Source organism: Equus caballus, chromosome 17, assembly GCF_041296265.1.
Source record: "Equus caballus isolate H_3958 breed thoroughbred chromosome 17, TB-T2T, whole genome shotgun sequence".
NCBI lineage: Eukaryota > Metazoa > Chordata > Mammalia > Perissodactyla > Equidae > Equus > Equus caballus.
The window spans coordinates 25,968,114-25,991,849 of NC_091700.1; the positions used below are offsets into that span (position 1 = coordinate 25,968,114).

General features: G+C 46.0%; 1 protein-coding gene across 12 annotated transcripts in view; it reads left to right on the forward strand.

Moving 5' to 3' along the window:
• The window catches only part of MTUS2 (microtubule associated scaffold protein 2), a 559,486-nt gene that overhangs the window by 138,849 nt on the left and 396,901 nt on the right, over positions 1 to 23,736 (forward strand). Inside the window, exons 1-2 of one of the 12 annotated variants that reach the window (XM_070240205.1) lie at positions 13,740 to 14,056; positions 14,349 to 14,418. The exons of 10 other annotated variants lie outside the window; for them this stretch is intronic. The gene's annotated coding sequence lies outside the window, so the exon portion shown is untranslated. Of the gene's footprint in view, positions 1 to 13,739; positions 14,057 to 14,348; positions 14,419 to 23,736 lie in introns of those variants that run through there. One more of the 12 variants, XM_070240209.1, reaches the window with a different exon arrangement.

The following is a 23,736-nucleotide window of genomic DNA, read 5'->3' on the forward strand; positions in this document are numbered from 1 at the left end:
AGGCTTGGATAAAGCTCTGAGTTAGTCTCTCAGAAAATGCCTGATTTCCAAGACACCTGTAGCCCGAATGACCTGGGCCCTCACACAATGATTGCATCCACCTGCCTTGTTAGTAGGCAGGTTTTGAACTGGGGGCTTGAGTTTTGGCTTCAGCTTTTCAAGGCAAAAGGGACTTTGCAGGTGAAATTAAGATTATGGACCTTAATTTAGGGACATTATCCGGGTGATCCCAATTTAATCACATAAACCCTTAAAGCAGCGAACTTTCTCTGGGTGGAGTCAGAGATGCAGAAGAAGGAGAAGTCAGGGATTTCATGCATAAGAGGGACTGACCTGTGACATGGAAAGAATGAGAAGGAATGAGGGAAACCTCTAGGAGTAGAGACCAGCCCCCTGCTTGTTACCGGCACATTGGGTTCTTGTTGTCCCCCAGGATGGAAATCAAGTGAGACAACAAACGGGAGTAGAAAAGTAAAAATTTAATAGCTTGTGTGCAGGAGAGGCACAAGGGAGCTGGTATGGAAAGGAAAGGGACAGGTGACCGACTCGTTAGGGAACGGGATTACGGGGCTTTTATTAAGCAAAGGCTGGGGAGGAGGGCCTTGTCATGGCATGTAGAGGTGGGGCTGTGGTTTCCCCTGCGCTATCATGTAGCATGCTACTATAGGCGATGCATGGATCATTAGCATGGTAGCTCTCCACCCCCAGGTGTGATGTAATATTTACTATGCTAATGGAGCTATGGTCACCTTCAGTGGCCTCCTGGGTGCTAGGGTGCATGTAGAAGCCCAGGAAAGACCAGAGGCTGCAGAATGAGGATCTTTTTTTTGTTTTTCTGAGGAAGATTATCCCTGAGCTAACATCTGCCACCCATTCTCCTCGTTGTTGTTGAGGAAGACTGACCCTGAGCTAACATCCATGCCCATGTTCGTCTAATTTATGTGTGGGAGGCCTGCTACAGCATGGCTTGCCAAGCAGTGTGTAGGTCTGCACCCGGGATCTGAACTGGTGAAACCCAGGCCAAATGCAACGTGTTAACCGCTGCGCCACTGTGCCGGCCCCAGAATGGATCTTGGTGGTCTCTATCTGATTCTCCTAGCTTGCTGATTGGTTTGGGGCCTTATCTTGTTAGGCCAGGGGCCTTGCCGATGGCCCTGTCTCATTGGGCTGGTTCCTGTCCTGTGCTGACAGCCAGCAAGGAATAAGGACCTCAGTCCTACATCTGCAAGGGAGTTGAATTTGGCCAATAATCAAGCCAGTAAGCTTGGAAGCTGATTCTTCTCCAGGATTTCCACTAAGGAGCTCAGCCCTTGTTTTAGGCCTTGTGAGATTCTAAGCAGAGGACCCTGTTGGGCCATGCTGTACCTGGGCTTCAGCCAGTACACAGTCCTACAGAACTGTGCGATAATAAGTGTGTGGGTGTGTGTTCCTAAGTTGCTAAGATTGTGGGTTTTTGTTACAGCTGCATGGGGCGGGGTACGTACACAAGGTTTATGTAAACAGCTTTCTCTGGATGGCTACTTGGATTGTTTCTGATGTTACACGGCTGTCATACTGTATGTGCAAGTGCGAGTGTATTTATGTGCAGGGTAAAAATCTCTGAAATGAGATTTTTGGGTCAAAGGTTTTGACAGTTGTAATTTGATAGACCACAAGGTTTTTATTTAAAAAATACATATTTTTGGTTTTGATCTCTCCCCAGGAATGTCTGAGAGAAACTGTTTCCCTGTGGCAAGAGCAATTGTGTAGCTTATCGTCCAAACCAGGGTGCTTTTAAGAGTGAAAGTAGCTCTATTAATAATCAGACTGGGGCAACAGGCGTGAGCCAGGACTGTGCTGGCAACCTGGGACATGTCTTGACTTACTCATAGTCTTGCCAACAGAATGTGCTGTCAAAATTTCAAACTTTCACATTTTTCTCAAGGGACCTTGAATGGAATTAAAGTTCAAAAATAATCATTTGAGACCAGCCTTTGAAAGTAAAGTTACACATAATGGTTGCACTACAGTGTGAGTGTACTTCATGCCACTGAACACTTAGACATGAGTAAAAGAGTAAATTTTATGTTATGTATATTTTACTGAAACTACATGGATCAATCTCAAACAAACTATGAAAAATGGATTCTATTCATAAGATATTCTGGAAAAAGTGAAACTATGGAAACAGAAGATAGATCAGTGGTTTCCAGGTGCTGTGGGTGTAGGGAGGGTTCGTTATATGGGGGACATCTTGCAGGGTGACGGCACTGTTCTATAGCTTGATTGTGGTAGTGGTTACATGTGTGCTGGATGTGTTTGTCAAATCTTGCTGCACTGTATACTCAAAGGGGTGCATTTTACTGTATGCAAATTAATAAAAACCTTAAATGGAAAAAGAAATGGGAAAAAAAAAAAGTAAAGCCACTCAGTATTATTTCCTTGAGCTGTGGGAAAGGTGTCTTGCCTGATCTGGCATTCTTTTCTGGGCAAGTTAGCGTGACCTGAGTGGCGTGGCACTTGCCAGTGGGCCTCCAGCCTAGTGACCACTTGTGTCACTTGCATTTTTCTAGGCGTCATTGGCGGCTTTACTGCCTCAAGAGACTCTGGCTCTGTGAGGATTTGTCTGGCCTGCCTCAGGGATCTTTCAGATGCCAATGTTGGGAGTCCAGGACCAGTCTGGCACACTAGTGTGTCATCTCAAGTCTCAAGTGGGTGCAAATAGATCTAGTTCTCTGTTCTTCCTGGAAGGAATGGGGAAGCCAGGGGACTCCTTCCCAGTGCTAGGCCTTTCTTTGAATCCCTGAGGATTCTATCTCATTTCTTCTTGGGATAAGGAAAGAATTCTTATGCAGTGAATCAATCTTGGCTGTGACAGAGGGTGCCAGGTGATGACCAAGATGAATATCTACTGCTTCTGGACCAAATAATTCAAAAATTTAGATGGGCAAGAATAGAAGGTTGCACAGGTAAGTAGAGTCCAGGGTCACCAAGGCAGTGAAGATAAATGGTGAAAGGCAGGTTCTGTGGACCCAGGCTGGGGAGCAGATGCCAAAGACAGAAGCAGTCAAGAGAAAAAAATCAGAGGAATGCTCAACATCACTTATCATTAGAGAAATGCAAATCAAACCACAATGAGATGCCACTTCACACCCAGGAGGATAGTTATTATTTAAAAAACTCAGAAAATAACAAGTGTTGGTGAGGATGTGAAGAAATGGAAACCTTTGTGTTCTGTTGTTGGGAATGTAAATGGTGCAGCTGCTGGGGAAAACAGTATCTCAGGGTCTCAAAAAATTAACCATAGAACTACCGTATGATCCAGCAATTCCACGTCTGCATATATACACGAAATAATTGAAAGCAGGGACTCAAACATATTTGTACACACATGTTCATAGAAGGATTATTCACAATAGCTAAAAGGTGGAAGCAACCCAAGTGTCCATCGATAGATGAATGGATAAGCAAAATGTGGTATAGACATATAATGGAATATTATTCAGCCTTGAAAAAGAAAAAGATCCTGTCATATGTTACAATGTGGAATGAACCTTGAGGACGTTATGCTAAGTGAAATAAGCCAGTCACAAAAAGACAAACACTGTATGGCTCTACTTATATAGGATACCTGGAGTAGTCAAATTCATAGAGACAGAAAGTAGAATGGTGGTTCCCAGGGACTGGGGGGAGGGGAAATGAGGAGTCATTGTTTAAAGGGTACAGAGTTTCAGTTTGGGAAGATGAAAAAGTTCTGGAGATGGATGGTGGTGATGGTTGTACAACAACGTGTGTACTCAATGCCACTGAACTGTATACTTAAAAATGGTTAAAATGGTAAGTTTTATGTATATTTTACCTTAAGAAAAACAATTCCAAGGAGGGGGTGAGCTGAAGCAAGTGGGCCTCACCAGCAAAGCCAGGGCAGGGCAGCCTGCAGTCTCCCTCGTGTGGCTGGGAAGAGGGTGCTGGTGCAGTGGCGATGGCAGGTTGCACGTCTGTGGAGATCCTCCTCGTTTTCCTTCGTGGAGGGTCATGGTCACCAAAGGCAGATGCGCTGTGGTTCTGTGAAGCTGGGTGTTCCTGAGTTTTGTGCATGCCTTCCTGGGAGTCAAAGTAATGATGGTGTGCTGAGAGACCCGGAGCCTGAGAATGGACTCAGCAGCCAGTCTCTGCTGGTAGACCGTCCTTTTTCATAAATTGTCACTTGGTCCTACTCAAACCCCCTCAATCCCCACCCTCCTTCCAGGGAGGGTCTTGGGAATTCCAGGTAGTTCTGGGGGCTTTCCTGCTCCTGCTCAGGTCCTGGACCTGGCTGGTTGCGGTGATGGGTCCTACCACTGAGACACTGACTCTGGTCTGAGGCTAGAACTGCAGGTGAGAAGGCCTGTGCCCACCCCACAGACATGCAGTCCAGGACATCCCTCTTCAGTTTCTCCGTGTTGGTAACTGGGGGAGGAGGCAGCAGTGAGTGGCTACACGGGTTCCCTAGTGGGGCCTCCTTGAGCTTCTGATGCTGTATTTAACAGATCCCCCTTTTAGAGTTGACTGATTCCATAGCATAACGATTCTTCTGCCTAGGGCTTGGGTGGAGACCACGGACTGGACCAGAGAATACTCGAGTTGTAGACTTCATGAGGACCCAGGGTCTCCCCTCCTGTCTCACTGAATGAGGTGCGAGGGCCTCCACTCTCGTGCCTTTGGGATGTATTTTCCCAGGAGATCCTGTGATCTCTCACATAGAGACCCCTGGCAGCTCCCCCTCTCCAGCCCTCCACAGATGCCTGACTTCTCTCATAGATTGGGTGACTGTCATGTGGGCTCAAGCTAATCTCCCTGCTACGTACATTGTTATTCACATACACTGGGCATCTTCCGTAACTGTGTTGTCCATGTGTGGCTGTTGAGTACTTTAAAGGTGGCTAGTGCAAATTGAGATTTGCTGTAAATGTAAAATGCACACCAGATTTTGGAGACTTAGTATGAAAAAGAGCATGTAAAATACCTCATTAATGATTTTATATCAATATATTGAAATAACATTTTGGATATATTAGATGAAAGAAAATACATTATTCAAGTTCACTTCACTGGTTGGATTTTGCTTTTTTAAATGTGGTTACTAGAAAAGCTAAAATTATATGGATGGCTCACTTTGTCACTATATTGATCATCACTTTTCCAGAGCCATAGCACCACCTGGAAGCTTGCTAGAAATGCAGATTCTTGGGCCCCACCCCAGGTCCAGGGAATCAGAACTCTGGGGGTGGGGCCCAGTGATCTGTTCCTGGTGACTCTGGTGGATGCTCGAGTTTGAGATCTAGGGCTCTAGAGCTACTCTCTCTCAATCAGTTGCTAAGCCACCAGTTATTTAATTGGAAGCATTTACAATCAAAGGAAATGAATAAGAAGGGCAGAGCCAACTGGTATCAGTGAATGAACACTGGGGTATTTGGGTAACAACCATAACTGAACGACTGCTCTATCAGGGCTGTTAGACACATTGTCCTTGGATCCAGTGCATTGCAGGACGGCTGCATGGGTGCCACCTGGTTCCCTAAGGTGGTGGCAATTGCTTCGAGACTCTTGCTTTGCTCTGGTTCTCTCCACCTGTCTCCACTCTCTGCCTGTCTGGCCTGTGACCAGTTTGTTTCTTTTCCTGTTTCCAGCCCCACATTCAGTGGACTCGACGACAGAGTTTGGCTTTGCCTTCTCGTTGCTCCCTGGGACAAAGGCTTGCGCTCATCCTGGCTGCTTCTGCTGCTTGATGTACTTGAGTGAATGGAGAGTGCTGAGTAATCGTGTGAATGTTGTTGGATTCCTAGTGGCATCTTCATTCTCCTTAGACAGAAAGGAGGGAAAGACGTTCAGAAGACTAAATCAGGGGAAGGGTGCCTTATTTGCAGTGGTTTTTGAGATCTCTCATAGTTGAGAATCTCTTGGGGAAAATCAGACTCCACATATGACCCTCCCTCACTCCCTCCCTTTATTTCTTTTGGAGGAAGTTTTGGTTTCTTCCTAGTATCAATATAAGGGGGATCTTTATGAGAATCCTGTATCTGGTTCTGATGAGACCACATATATTTAAGCAAATCATTTGCTGTCTCAGTGCCTCTAATTCCTGGTCCACAAAACCAGTCTAATGGTGTCCACTGCGACATCAAGGTTTGCAGCTTGCTTTCTACAATTGCATGTGGAAGTGCTTTATACATGCAGTATAGTGGTTAACAATCCCCGTACCGGCATTGACATCTAATGAAGCTATATTTGGGTTCTTTTTGAACCTTGGTGACCTCATTTGTAAAATGGGGATAATATAGGTCCTTAATACTGTCTGTAAAACCCTTAGGGCCAAATATGTGCAGGAATCTGCACTTTTTCAGGTTTCTGGATTGTGCTTATACCATATAGAACATGACATTCCTAATAGGGTCAACAGAGTCAAATACATTAACATTTCTGAAATAAAACATATGGACATTCTCGCTAAATGGGTTTTTTGAAAAAGACTATATATAGCTTCATATCAGTTTAGGTAATGTTTTAGTGTCAAATGGATTATAAAAACAACCTTTCGGTTTCCAGATCTTTTGGTATTCAGGATTGTGGATAAGGGGTTGTGGACTTTGGTAGTGGTTGTGTTGTCTGAAATAACGGAATAAACTCAGATTAGCAAATGTGCAGCTTTGGTTTATTTTGGAATGGCTGAGGAATGCCCTGGTTTGGGAGAAGATTCCAAAGAGCTGATGCATGTCAACCTTTTAAAGATGGGATTGATGCCAGCAACCTAGGAGGACTGTATTTTAGCGCTCAGGATGACGTATGGGCATTCCCAGATAGGGGTGCCTAATGTCGTAGTTTTGATTTTTAGACAGAAAAAAAATCGTCTCAATTCAAATGCATCCTTCAACCTGGCTATATATATATATATATACATGCTACAAAGTTTTATTTCTTTGCAAATATAACCCAAAGGCATTGCCAAAATACATAACAGTGTCATGGGTTTGCTTAGACGATTGAATGTGACACTATGTAAAGCAGATAGCACAGAGTGTGGTCCTTAGTGACTCGGTAAATGTTAGCTACGTATTATATTGTTCTTATAATTATGGATGTTAATAATAAGTATTAACTTATTATTGGCCTGTTCTTGTGCCAAATAAAATGATTTTTATTAAAATTTGATTGTTTTAAAATATTTTAGCAACGGAGGAAATTGTATCTTTTTTTTTAAAGCTTTTCTTAGATTTCCCCCGGATTTTAACTCAGTGACCTTGGTAAAGTTGTCTGCCATCTATGGTGGTTAATTTTATATATCAACTTGGCTGGGCCATGGTACCCAAATACTTGGTCAAACATTATTCTGGATGTTTCTGTGAGGGTGTTTTTGGATGAGATTAACATTTAAATTAGTGGACTTTGAGTGAAGCAGGTTGCCCTCCATAATGTGAGTGGGCCTCATCTAATCAGTTGAAGGCCTAGATAGAACAAAAGATTGCCTTTGCCCTCCTGGCCACCCCCCCACCCCCCCATAAGAAGAAATTCTGCCAGCAGATGGCCTTTGGACGTGAGCTATAGCATCTGCTCTTCCCTGGGTATCCAGCCTCCAGGCCTATCCTGCAGATTTTGGACTTACCAGTTTCCATAACTGCAAGAGCCAATTCATTAAAATAAATCTCCCTCTGTCCCTATACACACACACATCCACACACACACATCCTGTTGGTTCTGTTTCTCTAGGGAACTCTGACGAATACGCTGTCTCTTGACCTCATTTGGTTTCTTTTTTTTTGTGAGGAAGATTTTCCCTGAGCTAACGTCTGCTGCCAATCCTTCCCTTTTTTTTCTTTGCTTGAGGAAGATTAGCCCTGGCTAACAACTATGCCAGTATTCCTCTACTTTATGTGTGGGATGCCTCCACAGCATGGCTGAGGAGTGGAGTACGTCCACACCTGGGATCCGAACCCGTGAACCCAGGCCACCAACGTGGAGCACTCGGAACTTTAACCACTTGGCCACAGGGCTGGCCCCAGCTCATTTGGTTTCTTAATTTATAGAATAAGAGGATGGAAGAAGATGATCTCCAAAGTTTCCTTTAACAGTGTGAGAAGTTATTTGGGTCTAAAGCAGCTGGATTTGGTGTTTGGAAGGTGTCTATGATGGTTCAGACCATCAGTTGTGAGGATGTGGTAGGAAAGGACATGGCCTTGGGAGGGGGGCCGAGACGCCAAGCTCAGTTCAGGGCTGGTGGTGGCCTGAGGGGAATCCATGGGGAAGTGTCCAGTGGCACTTGGATTATGGTTGTCAGGATGATGGTGAGTCCCAGAGAGATGTTAGTAGATGCGGGATGTAAGAACTTACCTGTTGAGTAGAGCAGAGTCCCTGCTGAGTACTCCAGGCCAGAGGAACCCACTCCCCAGCCTCAGGCCCCAGAGGGGAGCCCAGCAACTAGGCTGCCACCTGCTTGCAGTAACGATGCCATCCCGAGTGTCCTGGAGACTGTGGCCACACGTCCACCACCTCACCAGGCGTGAATGGCTGGGACAGAACAATTTCTGACAGTGTACTGCATCCCCTGGTGAAATTTTGGTGACTCTTCCGAGCGTAGGATGCTCTAAGAGGACCAGGCTGCAGCTTGCCTGAGGTCAGTGGCTGCAGAGCCTGAGGCTCAGGAGGGAGGTCTGAGCTGGAGAAGTTTGTTATTGCTGTTCCTTTTGTTAACAGTGACAATAATAATAGCTCTGTTGCCCGATGCTTGTTGAGTATTTGTCACTCCAGAGCTGCACTGTCTGCCAGGGAGCCACCAGCCCCATGTAATGATTAAATATAAACTTAATTAGCATTAAATAAAATGAAAAATTTAGTTCTTCGGTCACACTAGCCACACTTCAAGTGCTCAGTAGCCACATGTAGCTAGAGCCTTCTGCATTGGACAATGCAGGTACAGAACATTTCCATCATCGTGGAAAGTTCTGTTGGACAGCGACGCTCTGGTCTAGAGCTGTGTACATGGTCTCTCACATACTCCTGTAATGTTTGGAGGTGGACCTATTATCCCGATCTTTTAGATGAAGATTTTGGGCTGATGCTGGATAACTGGCCGCAAATCACAGCTCATAAGTGACAGAGCTGGAAACTCAAACTCGTCTCTCAGACTCTCCTGGAGCCCCTGAGTAACCCGCTGTTTGTATTTGTCAGTCTGCAGGTCATGGTGAACCCTGAGCATGTGGGGAGTCATCCATTGCTGTCAGCCAAGGATGAGGCCCTGGGTGAGAAGGTAGAGAAGAGGGGCAGAGGGTGAGGAGGAGAGAGGTGTTCCAGAGGATGCAGATCTTAGGCTATTCAGTGCAGTACAGCGTCCCTGGGATTGGGTGCCGTGAGGTCGTTGATCTTTGCCAGGGTCGGCTTGCTGCAGTGGAAGGGGAAAAAGCTGGGTTTCAGGGCTTTGGGGAGTGAATGGGGGATGAGAGAGAAAGGAAGGAGACAGAGGGGATAGCTAGAAAGAGGCGTGAGATCCAAAGACACAGGACTCCTTTAGGGTTGAGGAGGCTTGAGCTTGTTGATAGACTAAAGTAAAGCCTGTCTGTGGGAAGCGGGCTGGGAGTAACCTGTGGGGGAGCAGTGGGGATGCTGGTAACCCTGAGACACATGCCCTGCCTGAGGGGCAGCGTGATGCTGTCCCAGGTGACTGTTGCTGGGAGGCCATTTTAACTTCCTGTTGCCAGATTCCAGACAGCTGGATTTTTATGTGCCGTGTCCCTAATTATAAACACTTTTAAAATAACATGATTACTCGTTCCATAAAAAGCATATATCCCATTGCAGAGAAATGTGAATGTACTTAATACCTTCGAACTGTATGCTTGAAAATGGTTGAATGGTAAATTTTATGTTCTGTGTATTTACCATAGACACACACACACACGCGCACACAAACACATCACTAGGCCATTTTGGCACACAGGCTGTGAGTCTGACTTCTGGGCTGGGGGCACAGATCCTGCATTGTTGACGGAGTTCACGATAGACAGCAGTGGCTCTCCATCTTGGCTGCACACTGGTGTCCTATAGGCCAGGCCAGGCCCTGGAACAGTTCAGTTAGAACATCTGGGTGGGACCCAGGCGTCAGTACTGCTTACAGTGAACAGGTGATTCCAGTGTACAACTAACACTGAGAGCCTCTGGTATAGACGATGAAAAACTGGAGGATCAAGGCCCTGAAGAGACAGGAAGGAATAGCGTAAGAACCCAGGTGTAGGGAACCCCTTTGCTTCTGCGACTGGAGGGACAAAAGTAAGGGTGTGTGCAGATTGTGTTTAAAATTAGGGGCATGAGGCTCCTGCCACAAGAGGAACGGAGACTTTCGTTACATCCCGTACGTGAGGTCAGCTCTTCTTTAGCTTCTTCGGTTGTAACGTGGGATGATGTGGGCACCTGCCCAGCCGCGTCATCACGTGTCGTTGTGTTTCTGCAAATCCATCTGCCGCTTAGGAACTGATTTTGTACAAGTGTGTTGTGAAGCAGAAGGGTCATCGTTGTCAGTGACAGCCTCTTAGGACTCAGCTTTCCTTTCCATGTCTGTCTCCACTTCACCACCAAAGAAGTTGCAAATTCACTTTGGAGAAAACAGAAAATTAGAGAAATGGATTTGTGAGCAAAGAGATCAATCAGGAACGGGATTAAAGTCTAAATATTAGAACCACTAACAAAGCTTTTAGTGAACTTAACAAGCCCAAAGTATTTACTGAATATAGACAGTTGTTTCAGAAAGTATAATTACCACTTTTAGTACAAAAGTGTTAAAAGTCAATTAATTATCAAATAGTCAAAGAGGTGCATTAGGAATAGACAAAGATCTGAGGCATTTCTCAGAGGGAGCATTTTTATTAAAGGGGAGTATGTTTATGAGTACTAAAAATTAGAGAGGGTTCTGAATTTTAGGGGGGGACTGTAGTTTGAAGTGATGTAAGCTCTCGCCTAAAATATTAGTTTAATAGGAGAATAAGCCCCTTTACAGCATGACGATGTTGCTCGTTCAGCTTTCCTCGTAATCAAAAGCGATTGTTTGTCAGACAGCTTTGCAGTACTTTGATTCAATTGCTTTTGGACCAGATTCCAATCAAGAGATGCAGATACTTTCTTGTCAACAGTTTCATCGGCTTAGACATGTCTGCTGAGGGGGATTTATATTGATTCCCTGTAATTGAAGATGCTCTGTTGGGCATGCGTTATAAAATTCCTGAGGCTGGGAGGGACCGGGAGCTGCGGTTCTGTGCGCTGGCTCAGCTGTTGGTTTGAGGAGGCGCCAGAGGATCTAGGCAGCCACAGGAAAATCATTGCTTGGTAATTGGGGCCTTTGGGGGTGAATTCTCCTCTTGCCTAAGACCTAACCAGTGAAAGAAGCTTATGAAAATGAGGCCAACATAGTGACACCTTTTTAGAAAACGGATAATGCATGAGGAAATTTTAGGGAAGCACATGTAGTTCAGATATACTGCTAAGAAATTAAAAAAAAATACAATTGGCCTCATTAACATAGTCCATCCCCAGCTTTCTGCACCAGGAAAACATACCCCAGCAAACTGAGAAGTGGCGGTGAGGTCACAGGTGTGGAAGAGGTTTAAATTCAGTGTGTTGGTGATGCGAATTGAGGAGTCAATGAATTTGGGGCATTATGTGATGAGGGTTGGGTCTTCTGCTCCAGAGGCCTCTATTTGCACATGGGGGCCACCTCACACCTTTTGTTGGGGTAACAGTTTTGAGGAGTGAGGATCAGGTGAGCTAGAGAGTGAGCGCTACTCTATGTTTTTTTTTTTGAGGAAGATTAGCCCTGAGCTAACTGCTACCAATCCTCCTCTTTTTGCTGAGGAAGACTGGCCCTGAGCTAACGTCCATGCTCATCTTCCTCTACTTTATATGTGGGATGCCTACCACAGCATGGCATGCCAAGCAGTGCCATGTCTGCACCCGGGATCCGAACCGGCGAACCCCGGGCTGCTGAAACGAAATGTGCACACTTAACCGCTGTACCACCAGGCTGGCCTCAGGAGCACTACCCTTAAAGAGCGCTGCTGTGTGGGAACGCTGGGCTATGGGTACCAGGTTGCCTGGTTTTCCACCTTAAGTCAGGAGTTTGGATGATTTAGGCAAAATTCCCTGATTTATGCTTGTTGATAAAGAGTTTAAATCATTACCTTGTGAGGGTCAAATCAGATGCCTCTGTAGGACAGAATTGGCCTGTGCATCTGCACCCTCTGCCCCTGTGTGGAAGGAGGACACCAGAACCTTCTCCTGCCTGTGAGGCTTACTGAACTCATGGGGAGATGTCTGCAGGTTTGGGGCTTCACTGAGTACTTCATTCATTTGAGCTTTGTTGACTAACCGCTCTGTGCCAGGCGCCGAGTTGCTATGGGCATGGGGAATCACAGGCAGGGGAGATGCTAGAGGCCTGGGACTTTGAAAGGCGCTGATACGTTCATGGAATGCTGCATTTCTGTGTGATTACAGAGGGTCCATGTGGGAGAATGAGGGTGGGCGGGTGAGATTGGCAAGTTAAATGGGTTTTGGAGAGTGAAGGGCTCTACGGTTGCTCAAGAAATCGGGTTGTGCTGTATGGGCAAAAAGGAGCCCTTAGAGAAGTGATCTGATCACATCCTCATATTTAAAAGAGGACTGGCTGCTGCTGGGCAGAGGAGCAAGATGAGACAGGAGGGCGTGGCTACCAGGGAGCAGGTGGGCTGGTACATGTTCATTTAAGGGCTAGACTTTTAAAAATGAGCTTTTGCTTCATTTAAGATTGGAACTCTGTTAACCTGTGAAGTGAGGGTCTGTGCTGCTGTTGGTCATGTAGGAGAGGATGTAAATAAACATCGCAGGGCCACGTGTGTGAGTTAGACTTGCCTGTGCTGTCCAGCATGAGCTGGACACTTGTCTTACCTGACTAATGAGTATGGTTTCTGTTTTATTTCTGTCGAGGTGGTTTGCCAGCTTTGAAACTCAGGTGTGCCTCCTCATCCTCTATAACTTAATTTAATTTTGACTCTGAGCTGTTTTCCTGCTCTGGGCTGGCAGAAGATTCAATCTTAGCTACTTCTTTTTACACCTTCTTCCCTCCTTTCTCTTTGTGCAAATGTCCTCGGGTTGGAGGAAGCAGGAGAGACATCCCTCTGGTCCAGGGTATCAGGTCCACAACAGTTACCCCTGAGATGCCGTGGAGCCCCTTCAGGTTACCCGCTCTGCCCTCTCTCCTGCTCCGGGAACCTGTGCAGCCTGGGAGCCCAGCAAGGCCCGGCAAAGCTCTTCCCCAACCTAGCTCTGCTGGCTTTGGAGCGTGGCCAGCACAGCGCCCAACTGCCCGCCTCTAGGAACCACAGCACTCTCTCTTTTTCGGGCCTGGGAAACTCACTCTGGGGAGATCTTTCAGTCTCTGCCGCCTTCTCTGTAGTTCTCACAGGGGCTCTTCCTCTCACTGCCTGAGACCCTGATTTGGAAACAAGAGCCAGGAAGGGAAGTGTCGTCCCGGGCTGGGGCTGCTCTCCTGAGTCACCAGCCTCTCCTGAGACCAGAAGGCACAGAGCCAGCTACCTGCCGGGGGGAGGCAAGCAGAGGAAGGGAAAACAGAGGAACGAAACATTAATATTTTAAGGAATGTTTTTCCACAGAGGCACATTTTGTAACTGTTTGGTTTCAGGGCCAAAAGGGAGCAGATATGAGGACTGTGGGAAAGGAGGAGAGGGGCGGGGAATCGGGACCTGCCCAGGCTGAGCAGCCTTACTGGCAGGTGGGAGAGAAGGGGAGCAGAGGGCCAGGGAGATGGTTTCTCACGGCTGTGCAGGGACCAGAAGCAGGGAGATTGGGTCTTTGGGTGCGGTCGCCCGTCTGGAGCTGGCTGGACCTGTGAGCTTCCTGGCCCCAGTATGAAGGTTTTCTCACCACCCAGGATCCAGGCTTGGGGCGGAGGGAGAGGAGGGGTGGGTTACGCCCAGCTCTGAAGGACGGTGTTCATAGTTTTCAATTAAGAAAGGAAGAGGGTCTTTGTCATCTCGTGGCCTGCTGCCCTGTTCTTTCCCTGAAGGTGAGAGGAACAGGTAGTGAGCTGCTTGCTCTGGGAGGAGGACCCCATGGGAGGAGGGGGGCAGGAGAGGAAAGCGGGGCCTTGCTGCGGCCTCCCTGTACACAGGGGGCGATGAAAACTCGATGCTGATGTTAGTAGCATTGAAAACTGTAAGCAGATTCCTCACCTGTCACATTTCCAAAGAGGTGCTAATGGAAAGTATTTCTTTTATGATTGCGTTTTCGGTAGTTCACAGCTCGGCTTAGGCCTAGACATTTCTAGGACTCTGACTGTCCCTCTGGTGCCCCTCCAGGCGTTTGGAAGACTCTGGTCCTGGCTGCTTTTCCAGCACCTCTGCTACCCCAGCAGAGCACCTACCACAGGTGTGTAACGTGTCAGCGTTGCTTGCTTAGTGGCCTCCACTCCCTTTCATGGCGGGAAGCTCTTGAGGGTAGGGGTGCCATCCGATTTTCCATTTTATTCCCAGGGCTCTGCATGGAGATGCTGAGCTTTCTGACAAGGTGGCGCTTGAGTAGAGACCCCAAGGGGACTGTGTCCGCCTGCGTCTTGCCTCCCATCTTCTCTTCCCTTCTCAGAGATCTCAAACATTGATAATCTGCTTTTCTCCTCGATAGTTTCTTCCTATCAGAATTTAAACACGTAGATCTTTGACACCTTAGAAGCAAGTAAGAGGGAAAGAAGGAAAGAAAGAAGACAGAAGAAGCGAAATTATGCTTGGACCCCCCCCCACCCCCCACCTGGGACACTGTCCTGAATGCCCCACCTCCCCTCACAGCCATTGTAAATGCTTTTTCTCTCTTGCTTTCTTTCCCTCCTCATTCCATGGCCCATTGTGGCTTGAACTTGACTGAAACTGCTCTTGTTAGGATCTCTAACAAGGTATTTGACACTAAACCGGATGGAATATTTCCAAGCCTTTTTTCTTAGTTTGTTGGCAGCATCTGACACTGGTGACCATTCCTCTTACAAACTCTGGGTTCTTTTGCATTCTGTCCATAACACCAGATTCTACTATTTTTTCCTAACCCTCTAGCTATTCTTTGTCAGTTTCCTTTGTAACCTTCTCTTTCCCTTAAAGGGTTCAGTCCTGCACCCTCTTCCCTTTCCCTTCTATATGCTCATCTGAGTGGTTTTTATCTATTTCCATGGTTTAAAAACCATCTGCGAACTGAAGACTTCCAAATACACATTTCCAGCCAGTATCTCTTATCACCAGATTGCGTATGGTCAGTCACCTTCCAGCATTTTGACTTGACTATCTCCCACACGTGGTCTCAGCATGTCACACCCTGTCATTCCTTTTGCTGAGTTTCCATCTGGATGATGAGCACCGCCATCTTAGATACCCATTCACTCTGGTCAGGACCCCGGGGGTCATCCTTGACCTCAAATCTGAGCCATCACCACGTTTTGCCATTTGACCTCCTGAATGGCCATGGATCTGTTCACTTCCCTTTTTCTCTTCCACCACTGTCCTCTCTCTCCTGCCTTCTTCCAATGGCCTCCTGACACTTTTCCTTCTTCCCGCGCTGCTTTATTCTGTCCCATCTCAGGCTGCAGCCAGAGCTGCCTTCCCAAAGCGCAGACCTGGGCGTGCCACACTCTGCTGAACACGCATCAATAGCTTCCCGTGGCCCTTAGGCTAGGGTCAGACCACCTAACGTGGGGACAGACCCTTGCCCACACGCACACACTCACCTCTCATTCTGTCTTTGCTGAGGATACACTCAACAGCTTGTTGTTCCTGGAAAACTGTGCTTTCTCTCCTCTGAGCCTTTGCTTTTCTTTTGCCCTGGGGTACTTGTCATAAGGATTTTGGCTTTTACTCTGAGTGAGATGGAGAGCCATTGGAGGAGTTTGAAGAGAGGGGTGATATGATCTAACGTGTATTCAGTGCGTCTCCCTCTGGCCTCAGGGCTGGGAATAGACTGTAGGCCGGGATCTGGGAGACTGTGCAGGAGGCCGTTCCGGGGATCCCATTGAGAGAAGATGGTGGCTTGGATTGGTGATGGCTGTGGAGGTGGGGGGAGGTAGTCAGATGGTGGCTTGGATTGGTGATGGCTGTGGAGGTGGGGGGAGGTAGTCAGATGCTGGATCTAGTTTTGAAAGCATACCTGACTTGATGACAATGGTGACTGCAAGATTTGCCCTGAGCAACTGGAACTTGCTGTCAACTGAAATACAGGTGGACTGTGGGTGCAGCAGGTTTGGAAAGAGGTGGTGGGATTGAGTGGGAAGATCAGCAGCTCAGTTTTGTGCATGTTAAATTTGAGATCTGTTCAACATCTATATGGATGCGGTAGCAGAACAATGGCCCCCAAAGATGTCCACGTCCTCATTCCTGAGACCTGTGACTGTGTTACCTCACTGGGAAAAGGGACTGTGCAGCTCTTTTGAAGTTAGGATCTTGAGATGGGAGATGATCCTGGATTATCCATGTGGCCCAATGCCATCACAAGGGTCCTTAGGAGAGGGAGGCAGGAGTGTCAGAGTCAGAGAAGGAGACTGATGACTGAAGCAGACGTCGAGGGGGTGTGCTTTGAAGACGGAGGCAGGGGCCACAAGCCAAGCAGTGCAGGTGGCCTCCATACGTTTCCTGAAATCCATTTTCCAGCTTCTAGCTGGAAAAGGCAAGTCAATAGATTTTTCCCTGGAGTCTCCAGAAGGAATGCAGCTCTGCCGACACCTTGATTTTAGCCCATAAGACCCATTTTGGACTTTTGACCTCCAGAACTGCAAGATAATAAATTTGTGTTGTTTTAAACCATTAAGCTGTGGTGCTTTGTTATAAAACAATATGAAACCAATACAAGGGAGACGTGGAGTAGGAGGCCTCATACACAAGTCTGGGGTTTAGGGGAGGCTTACCTTCCCTGCCTTCCACTGTTAGTCATCACTAGTCAAACTCACAGTGTTCTTTTGGCATCCTCAGCTGTTCTTAACAGTAAAAATCTGGGAACAGTAAAAAACAACAACAACAAAAATCTATTTAGAGAGTAGGCTAAATAGATTCCACAAAATGTACAGGGTAGGTTTCCCGCCCTTTGTTGGAGTCTCATGCCCATACCACAATCAATATACTATGTAACCATTTACTGCGTACTACTTTTTTTTCTTTTTTGCTGAGGAAGATTCTCCCTGAGCTAACATCTGTGCAATCTTCCTCTGTTTTTTTGTATGTGGGACACCTCCACAGCATGGCTGGTGAGTGCAGTAGGTCCATGCCCGGGATCCAAATCCGCGAACCCAGACCTCTAAACAGGAGTGCATGGAACTTGAACCACTCAGTTACCAGGCCAGGCCCACGTACTTTTTGCTTTATATGTGATTTTAATATCTATTTCAGTGTGGTTTCAGGTTACAACAAAACAGGAAAAGTTATATTCTGAAGCAGAAATGATTAGCTGCAAGACGTAATATTTAACAGTAGGGAAAGAGGAAGGAAAAATTAAAGTAAAAGGGAGATAGGACTCCAATATAGTTGTATTTGAACTAATAGTTTAGCAAACAGATCTTGAAACCATGGTAGTTAATCCTTAAAACCATCACTATATTACAGCATTAATCCAGTGACAGATGTTCATTCAAAATGATCAAGTTAAGTCAACATGGACATATTAAAATTATTTTTGATGCACTCTTTTTAAGAAAGTAGGAAATTATACAGTATGTTTTGCAAGCTATCTGGTAACATAATTCAGACTTTTGTGTGCATTTGTTCTTAGATATGCTTCAGTTGCTAGAAAATTAACTTATGTGAAACACTGGTTCCCTGGTGATGCTAGCTAATAAGAGTCATTGAACTTTAGCTGTGGATAAATTCACAAACAGTAATGCAAGAGAGAGATTTAAAGATTAGGCCCCAATTGTGCATAAACTCTGTTGTGAAAGGTTTTCCCTAAGAATTGCAAATAACTCGAAGTAGAGTCAAAGTAACCCAAGGAGAGCAATGTGCTGGAAGTTCACTCCCCAAGTTAGACGTGAAGCAACAGCTTTGCTATAGTAGTTGGGATGGAGGTTTTTTGGTTTTTTAAAAAGATTTTATTTTTCCTTTTTCTCCCCAAAGCCTCCTGGTACATAGTTGTATACTTTTAGTTGTGGGTCCTTCTAGTTGTGGCATGTGGGATGCCGCCTCAGTGTGGCTTGATGAGCAGTGCCATGTCCGCGCCCAGGATCCGAACCGGTGAAACCCTGGGCTGCCGAAGCGAAGCGTGCGGACTTAACCGCTCGGCCACGGGGCCGGCCCATGGAGAACGTTTTTGTCTTAAATTTCTTTAACAGTTATACTCTGCTTTCCAGGGGCCTTGCACTCTTCCAAGCCCTCTGTGTATATTAACTAATTTAGTTCTCATAATGATAATTCTGTGAGTTAGGGACTATCGTTGTTCCCATTTTACGGGTGGCAGAACTGAGGCAATGAGAGATTAAGTAACTGGCTCAAGTTCACCCAGCTGGTCAGTCTAGCTTCAGATCCAGGGAGTCTGGCTCCAGAGTCCATGCACTTCACTGTGCTCTGTGTTGGCCTCACTGGGTCTTTTCAGCCATGCTTTTGGGTCGTCCCTCCTACTCGTCTGCTGCTTATCAGTGTAGTTCGTGCAGAAAATGTTAATGGGATTTATCTTTAACACTTTGTGTCCTTGTTCAGGTCCTCATTTCTGCCTGGTCTGGGCCAACTCCCACTGGGTTTATTCTGCCCGTGTTTCTGGTCTCCAGCCCAGTTTATAGAAGACTGTCTAACTTGATTTCATTCTTCTTGTTTAAAATTATGCAAGGGTTTCCCATTTCCTACAGAATAGAGGTCAAACTCCTTAGCATGATATTTGTGTCATTCAAGATTCTTAGTTGTGAGCAAGAGAAACCCACTCTGGTAACTTTGAGCAGAAAAGGAAGGCTGTGGATGATGCCTGGGGGATGGGCACAGGAACAAGTGAGGCAGATGCCCTGCTGGCTCTTCCTTTTGCCCCGGCACAACCTCCACGGCTCAATCAGCTGCTGCTCACAGGGACCGTCTGCCACCCAGTCTCACCATCATCTGGGTCTTTGTGTCCTGTACTGGAGATTCAGAGTCCCAAGCGAGAGGGTCCATTTGACCAAGCCCAGTTTACTCCCCCGGGGGGAAGGGGGGCTGAGGACTCCCTCCTTTTGCTTCTTTAATGGAATGGAGATTCCCTGCCTCTGCCAAGACTGACAGCATTGAGAATTACCCAAAAATAGGAAGTTGGTTTGGTTCCAAGCAGCCAATAACAATGACAAATATCCTTACCACAGTGTTGCCCAAACCTTTTTATCTGCACTCCAGAAAGGATATACATGCACACACACACCTGCACACACACACGCATACATACACACACTTAACTGAAAAAAGTTTCAGGAATAGTACTTTCCCATGGAAATGTGATAAATTAATCTTCTCTCTTATATTCTCATTTTTTAAAGTGGGAGTCATGACTCACTAAATTGACCCAGTTTGAATGCCTTGCCCTACAGCGTACTCTGTACAGTATATTCAGATTATTCCCAATGAATAATTTTATGCATGGAATGCTTATTTATATACTAGACAAACCTTTTCGCAATTCTGCTCTTTAAATGAATATTTGCAAAGTAGGTCCTTGAAGAGTGGCACTTATTACCTTGACAACAAGGTAGACAAAAAAAGAGAAGAAAATAGGAATCTGTTGTGTAATGAAAAGCAACACTTTGTAGTTTCCAAACAGAATTTCCAATCGTATCATCAGAAAGTACCTAATGTAATAGTTCAGCACATTTGTCTATAAAGCTTTCCAGGAAAATTTAAATCAATGATAGCTGTTAGAAAGTGATGGGGTTTAAATTTTTGGTGCCTATTAAACAGGCCTGTTTCTTTCAGCACATGTGAACTGTGAAGCTGCCCCAGGGGAGGCCCTTAGCTGGGTGTTAGGAAGGATGCAGAAGTGAGCTGGTCTGGTATCCTGGTATCAAGGAGAGGAAAATTTAGTAGAGAGAAAAAGACAAGGATATAAAAAATAGCTGTACCAGGCAGAAAGTTTTTTGACAAGGATCATGAGAAAGGAATAAAGAAAATGCGTAGGAATCCAGAGGAATGTGGGTGCCCAGTGACTGACGAACAGCTTCTGGGGGACAAAGGAGGACTTCAGAGGCTGTGAGAGGGAATTCCCCATCACCGCTGTCCACCCTGGTGCAGCCCTGGAGGCCCTGGGGAGCAGCACAGGCATACAGACCAGAAGCTCTTTCTGTAGCGAGGATTGCGTCTTAGGACCTCTTTGTCCTAGCACCAGTGCACCTTTGCCACAAAGTAGATGCTCAATACATGTGTAGAGAATGAATTAACCTAGGTTTGGCAACAGAGCTCCTGTGAGCTCTGACAGTGGTCAGAGTTCAGCCCCAAGCATAACGATGGAGGGACCCTGCATGGCCCTCTGTGGCTGAGGAGTGTGGGAGCTCTATGGGTGGAGTAGTGCCAGCCCAGCAGTCAGAACGGGGCTAGAATTCACAAACATGGCTTTGATGGCAGTGCTTGCCCATCCCCCAATCAGAAGTCAACAGTTTTTTGTTGTTGTTTTTTAAAGATTAGTGCCTGAGCTAACAACTGTTGCCAATCTTCTTCTTTTTTTCCTCCTGCTTTTTCTCCCCAAATCCCCCCAGTACATAGTTGTATATTTTAGTTGTGGGTCCTTCTAGTTGTGGCATGTGGGACGCCGCCTCAGTGTGGCCTGATGAGTGGTGCCATGTCCGTGCCCAGGATCCGAACCAGCGAAACCCCCGGTGGCTGAAGCAGAACGTGCGAACTTAACCACTCGGCCGTGGGGCCAGCCCCAGAAGTCAACAGTTTTGTCCGTGATTCAGCAAAGTTTATGGAGTTCCTGTTATGTGAAAGGCCTGGAAGGGGGATCTACGGATGCTAAAAGGCAAGGGCCCTGCCCTAAAGAGCAGCCGGGGTTCTATGAACAAAGCAGGGCGGGGAGGGGTAGGAGATGAGGCATGTACAGAAATAACCGTGAACATAAGGACAGAAAGGCATAAGTGTGTAAGCAAGGCACAGACAGATAAAGTGTACGCCAGTGGCCTCTGGCCACAACCCAGTGGGGAACTTGACTTTGGTAGATGTGAACCGGGCGTTATGGTCTACATGTTATGGTTTCTTAGTAGTGATACCAATGTCTTGCAACCCTGCCTTTTCCTAACCAAAATTGACCTCGTACTGTTAACCTAGCACATAGTATTCATCAGAGTACTTCTGTGCACTATTGCGACTCTGCTAAGTACAGAATCTACTCTCTAGGAATATGCACCATGGAGATAATGTTGGAAAGGAATAGGATTATGTCATCTGTTCTTTCAAAATGAAACTATTTCTGTGTCCTGGCAGATGGCCCATAGTAACAATTCTTTTCTTATCTGATTATAGCCAATTCTCTTCAAGATGAAATTCTGCCTAATGGATACTTTTACCAGTCCCTTTCTATACAGAGAGTCAGTCTCTGGAACAGAGGCTAAATATTTATTCTGTGTTGATGGGCTGTGCAAATTCTAGAATGGAGAGAAGGGTGATGACATAACGAGAGGGCAGGTAGAACTGGGAGCAGCTCTAGAGCTGGGTTGAGAATGGGCAGAGTAAGGAGCAAGGTGAAAGTGGAGGACACTTAAGGCTGCTGCAGAAGTTAGCTGCAGACGCAGGGCCCTCTGCCCCCGGTGCTGATAGGGACAAGCGAAAGCAAACAAGAGAACGCATTGTCACATGGGTGGGCATTACCCCTTCTGTGGCCAAGTCAACCGTGGAGCAGTGAGTCTGTATGTGCTTTTTGATGCAGTGCAATAATACGAGCATTTATTTAATACCCACCATGTGATAAGTGTGTACATGCATGACTTCTAGCCCTCACAACAACCCTACATGCTGCTACTATTTTCAGCCACATTAAAATGCACTGTCTTGGTTCACCTGCTCAGGCTACTGGTGAATCCAGGGTCTGCTCTTCTCTGAACAAACCAGAAATAGTAGAGTTTTTCTTCCTGCTGATTCAGCTTCAGCTTCAGCTGTTCTGTCATTTCAGTAAGAACAGCCAATCTGTTGAATTTTTGGGCATCCAATACAGTGATCTCCTCAGATCTCTCAAATTTTAAATTTAAGCTGAAAATTTGCTCTGTAGATCTTTTGAGTTTGTAGCTTTAGATCTTCATTAAAATAACCTAAATCTTCACACTTTCTTCAGTTTTCTTTAAATATTTCATAAGAAAACAGTGGTTTTAAAATTTTTAATTGGGGGGGTGGGTTGGGCCGGTCCTGTGGTGTAGTGGTTAAGTTTGGCGTGCTCCACTTTGGCAGCTCAGGTTTGTGGGTTTGGGTCCCGGGCATGTACCTACACCACTCATCAGCCATGCTGTGGTGGCAACCCACATATAAAGTGGAGGAAGACTGGCACAGATGTTAGCTCAGGGCTAATCTTCCTCAGCAAAAAAATAAAAATATAAACAGTTAATTTTTATTTTATTCTAGTGATAAAAGGCTTATAACAAGAAGCTGCAGTCCTCTGCCCACCTTCCCTGTCCCAGATTCCTACTCCTCAGAGGCAACATATTTCAGATCATTTTGCTGTTTCTTCTGCTATCTAGCTGTCTAGCTCCAGCATTCTCAGAATGTGCTCTTCCTCCATCTCTTGTTTGGACATCCTCAGTTGGTTTCTCATCACAGCAGCAGAGAGTTTAGTTCCCTTATAGCATACTCCCACTGTTGCATTCTCTAGCCTTCCAGAATTTGGGTAAATCAGCAGTAACTATTTACATTATTCATGACATGTAATTTACTGATGATCCCTTTACTGTACTATGATGATTCATTTCTTCTCTCATGCAACTTTTTAAATTCAGTTTTCCCCCTAAGGTTAATACATGCCACATGGAGCATTGTCAGTCGCTGCCCAACAGCTGTTTCCTCTTCCTCCTTTCAAACTGGTCACCGTGGCCCCATTCCCCTGCCCTTCAAGGGGCAACCTGCGGGGGTTGCTTCTGGGGAAGGTGTCTTTGTTCTTAGAAACACAGACATGGAAGAAAGAACCTCCCCTATCACTTGGAGAAAAGTTCTTTCCAAGAACCCACAGAACATTTACTAAACACAGATATCCGAACACAACCCCGCCACCAGCTGCATTTTCTCACTGGGTCTGCCTCCCCCAACTTTCTGTTCTTTTGCTCCAGTCTCAGCTGGCTCGTCTCTGGGCCTGGGCACCACTTGTTTTCTTGGGGGTTCTCTTTTGGTCTCCCTGTCCTGGATACCCTGTCTTCTTCATTTATATGTTCATTTTGCAGAAGCATATTCTTTAGAGGCTTGGTAAGTATATATATATACATATATATTGGAATTATTGCTTGTTTGAAAATGCATTTATTCTGTACTTGCACTTGATTTGATACTTTAGTAAGATATAGAATTCTAGGTGAAATCATGATTTTTTGGAGTGTTACAATTGCTCTCCTGACTTCAAATATTTATTACTGTTCAAAAATCTGTTGTCAGTGATTCCTTTTATGTGTGACCTATTTTCTCCCTCTGAAACTTCTCTTTGCTCCTAGGATTCAGAAACCCCATGATGTTGTGCTGTGTGATACACTAAGTTTTGTTGTCTGGGCCCCCAGTGAGCCCTTCTAACCTGGAGGCTTGAGTTCTTCAGTGCTGAGAA